This window comes from Bison bison, unplaced genomic scaffold, assembly GCF_000754665.1.
Source record: "Bison bison bison isolate TAMUID 2011002044 unplaced genomic scaffold, Bison_UMD1.0 scf7180017864461, whole genome shotgun sequence".
NCBI lineage: Eukaryota > Metazoa > Chordata > Mammalia > Artiodactyla > Bovidae > Bison > Bison bison.
This window is the reverse complement of record NW_011495023.1, coordinates 19,481,900-19,486,883: the sequence shown is the minus strand read 5'-3', so window position 1 is coordinate 19,486,883 and position 4,984 is coordinate 19,481,900.

The window sequence follows — 4,984 nt, the reverse complement described above, 5'->3', positions numbered from 1 at the left end:
GGGCGAACTCGGCTCGCGGCCCCGCGGCCTCGGCCCGGCCTGGTTCCCTGGATCGCGTCCCCTGCTGTCGCACCGGGAGAAGAGCGATTCCGAGGGCGCCGCTGGGCCGGCCGGGTCGCCGCCGCAGAGGCGCCTAGGGCGTGGCGGGCGGGTCGGGGCCCGAGTCCCGCGGAGGGAAGAGGCCTCCCAGCCCCAGGGATCGAGCTGCCTGTCACCCCGCGAGCGGAGAGCTTGTGACTTGACCATCGTGGGATTTCTGTCGGGCTTTCTCTAAATACGTGAAGTTCTGCACAGGAAGTTTCGTGACGCCATAGGTCACATTCCTGGCCTATTTGGGTGCACCCCGTAGCCAATTATTCTTTTTTTTTTTTTTTAATGAGTCAGCTGTGAAAGAACTCGTAAGTCTTCTGACTGCTTAAATAATTCACTTTGGTCTAAGATGCAGGAGCTTAAGCTATGGGCCACTTCTGAGAATCCAGTGTAATTGTTGTTTCTTGCTCTGCCACGTCATATAGAGGTAACGAAACACGTTAGTATGTGTCTTTTCTTTTTGACGGTTTTTGCCGGGGGCGGGGGGCGGGTAATAATGTTGACAGTAGTTAAAGTTGAGTATTAGGGAAGACGTGGAGCCTGCTGGGTGTTGGGCAAGAGCTCTGATTTCATCCAGGTCTTAGAGCAAAGTTCTCCAGGTGATGTTATCCTTGTCATCCGATTATGAGTAGGGTGAGTAGGGTGTGTCCCAGGCTGCTTTGATCTTTAAATGAGATCCAAATTCCAGAAGCTGTAAACAATTTCATATTTTAGCTATGCCTCCTTAAAAGCTTATCTTTCAAATTACTTCGTGAGATCTTATTTTTTTTAAGATATTTAAGCATTTGAAATCTGTAATGTGTTCTGCAGCTTTATGTACTTTTAAAGCATGACAGTATATTTTCATAGTTTCCCTCTTTTGATGTACTTTGTGTATTGGAATGAGGAATTTGTACGTAACAAGGAATAAAGAAATGAAACACTGCAGACTAAAAAAAAATAGTATGTGTGTGTGTATGTCTTATTTAAAGGGCTGAGTAATATTTTCATTATCAGTATCTAGTATATGTGAGAGTTAAAAAGTTAAGTAATATGTGAACATTGTTTTAGGAATTCCCTGGCCACGTGACCTTTTTTCCTTCTTGAGATGTGACTCTCGTTTAGGTTAAGGCATATGAAATTGCTGATTTTGAAGTCAAGAGTGGTTGGATGTTGTTTTGTGTGGTTCAGCCCAAAACATGATTGGTTGGTGCCTATTCTAAGTGTATTGGAGGGATGATTGAGTGAAGCTCGCTTTGTCATGCCCCACTCTTTGCAACCCCATGGACTATACAGTCCATGGAATTCTCCAGGCCAGAAGACGAATGGGTAGCCCTTCCCTTCTCCAGGTGATCTTCCCAACCGAGGGATTGAACCCATGTCTCCTGCTTTGCAGGTGGATTCTTTGCCTCTGAGCCACCAGGGAAGCCCAAAGTACACTCCTATTGTTATTGTTCTGTAGTTGCTAAGTCACAGTGAAAGTTGATATTCTTTCTCTGGAGTAAAATCTGTTAAGTGGATTTATTGGTTTCCTTGGTCCCCTCCTGGCAAACAAATTTATTTGGAGCTTATCTGCTCCAATTTTAACACCCTTACCTCTTGAAGAAAGGATTACATTTAGGGAGAAAGTTACCTTATCTTTCCAGCTGGATATACATTACTGGTGGACATGATATGCTCTGGAAAAAAACTTGGAACGCTTATCTTCCTAGATAAAATGAGAATAAGTGACTTTAGAAGCCTGGGCTTCCCTCATAGATCAGTCAGTAAAGAATCTGCATGCAACGCAGGAGACGCAGGTTCGATTCCTGGGTTAGGAAGATCCCCTGGAGAAGGAAATGGCAACCCACTCCAGTATTCTTGCCTGGAGAATCCCATAGACAGGGGAGCCTGGCGGGCTACAGTCCATGGGGTCGCCAAGAGTCGGACGTGAATTAGCAACTGAACTACTACTTAGAAGCCTATGCTTTTTAAGGGGCCTCCCAAGTAGTGCAAGTGGTAAAGAAACCTGCCTGCCAGAGCAGGAGACACAGGAGACTTGGGTTCCATCACTGGGTCGGGAAGATCCCTACTCCAGTATTCTTGCCTGAAGAATTCCGTGGACAGAGGAGCCTGGTGGGCTACAGTCCATAGGGTTGCAAAGAGTTGGACATGACTGAAGCCATTTAGTGTAGCATGCTTTTTAAGGTGAGTTAGTACAAAAACATTTGACATCAATACAATCCTACAGGATTGTTCTAACCAATAGTTTCTATTTCTCTGTAAATCTAGAATTAATGAAAGTGAGGCATCACGTATGTTGTTGAGAAATCATTGTACAACAAAGGAGATCTTAACTCATTCAAACTAGTGGGTTATTTTTCCAGTTTATTTTATACTTAGAGTTAATAAAACATGTGAGAGCAGCCGGGAGATCAGAATGATGAAACTGGTGCTGCCACTTGTGTGACCTTGTGTGTGACACTCAGACACTCTAGGCCTTCATCTCTTTGTTTCAGAAGTGAGGTTGGAGTAGAAATCTCTCAAACCTATCTAGTGTTAGATGTGTAGTATTCTTTGATTCCGTGGCTAGCGCATAGTGAAGTAAAGAAGTAGCAAGGTGTTTCAGAACTGGAAGGGATTATAGAGACCTGCTGTTATTTACTTTGCTGTCCCTTCTGTGTCTCTTACATCCCTGTCCTTTTTGACCAGTTTCATTTGTAAACTGAGAAATGCACCTTAGTGATAATCACACTGATTAATTATAGATTTGGTCTCCTCCAAGTGGAATGGCTGAAGTTATTCCTTCCATCTACAGCTCAGTATTTTGCTCCTTAACCGTTAAAAATGAAGGCTTAACCATACATGCTTTAGAACGGTGTTGCTTAATCATTTTCGGGTTGTGGATTCCTTTCAAAATCTAGGAGAGAAGTAGACTCCCTACCTAGAAAAATGCACATGTAGAATTTAGGATACATTTTCATCTGACAGTGTAGCCATGGCTAAGATCTGCTCCCTTATCCTCAGAGCCTATATTAAAATTTGTTGTTTTACCTCCTTGCCTTTCCTGACAAAATACCGTTAATGACAAGTGATGTTTTAAGGATTAGTAATTATATAAGAAAACCCCCTGGCTCAGTATCTGGCTCGTTGTCCAAGTTCAATGAATAATAGCCCATACTGTTCTTATCAATTATGTTATTGTTATGGTATCATTACCACTAGTGCTAGGTAAGGGTCTACATTTTTGTAATATTTTCTTTGGTGACATGAGTATAAATACACAACTTTTCTATTGTTAAATTATGAGTAACTGAAATTTTTTGGCTTCCCTAATTTGAAGTTTAATGTTGGGGAGAGAAGAAAATTTTTATGAGTAGTCTTTTAAGATTCTTATTAGTGCTGTCACCTAATTCATGTTGGAATTAAATAAAATTATAGTTCAGTGTTAAGTAGAAAAAGCTCCAATTTGATTCTTTTGTCTTACTTTGCTTTTGTCGTGCTGGTTTTGTGATCACCAGAAAGCAAAACTGGGAAAGGGAGAGTTAGTCCTTCAAATTGAGTTAATGACACTGGGTTTGGAAAGTGCCAAGAGGCCATTATGTTTTGCAATATACCCTGTGGACAAAAAAAAAAAAAAAATCTTTAGCAGCAAGATTTTTAGCAAAAAAAAAAAAAAAATCTTTCTATTTAGTCTATAGAAATAGTCATACATTTTTTTGTCCCCTGAAATTCAGACATAAGATAGTTATTGTCTTGATTTTATTAATACAATTAAGTCAATAGAATGGTGTCATCCTACTTAGGGATAATGTGAGGGGAGATTTATTAATTTTATAAATCTAAAAGCAAGGAGATCAAACCAGTCCATCCTAAAGGAGATCAGTCCTGGGTGTTCTTTGAAAGGACTGTTGCTAAAGCTGAAACTCCAATACTTTGGCCACCACATGCGAAGAGTTGACTCATTGGAAAAGACCCTGATGCTGGGAGGGATTGGGGGCAGGAGGAGAAGGGGACGACAGAGGATGAGATGGCTGGATGGCATCACCGATTTGATGGACGTGAGTTTGGGTGAACTCTGGGAGTTGGTGATGGACAGGGAGGCCTGGCGTGCTGCGGTTCATGGGGTTGTAAAGAGTCGGACACGACTGAGCAACTGAACTGAAAGGGCTTTAATAAAAACTTAGGTTTTAGTTTTGAAGAACTTCTAATAACTGACATTTCTGCCTTATATTAAATAAAATAATTCTGGAAGATAAAACCTTGGAATACTTTTGTGATTATCTTTTCCTTTCATTTCATGCCTTCCTTTCTTTCTTTACCATTTCCTAGGTGTACTCCTTCATTATCCCTTACTATAATCATGGCAGTTGTCTTCTGTTGATTTTCTTAGGGTTTTTTTTTTTTTTGCTGGCATTAACTTTTCAAAATATAGAGCAGTTCCTGCCATTCCTTTCTTTGACAGCCTTTGGTAGCTGCATATTGCCAACTTGCTTTCATGTGCCTTAACCAGCATTGCCAGAGGAAACCTACTCTAGCCAGCATGTGACCTTCAGCCTTTACTTTTATTGTATCTCTTCTTCCCACTTGGTAATAGTCAGACTACTTGTTTCAAAATGCTCGATTTCACACCTTTCTGTTTTTACCTGAATTCGGAGTGGATGAAGCATTAGATTTCTTAAAATTTTAATTTGTTGCATTCCAAGAGACTTCCTCTTCCCGTTTTGTCCATGTCGGTTAAAGCATTACATGTTTGCTAATACCATTTTCTCAGAAGAGCATACCAGTAGTTATATAAAAAAAAAACAAAAACCTCTTTTCACACTTAGGAAATGGAGCATGGGAAATAAGTTTTCTAGTAAACTACTTTGCTTTGGGGATTCTTTAATTGCCTTTCCAATAATTTAATTCCTCTGAATATACCTGCAATGAGGCC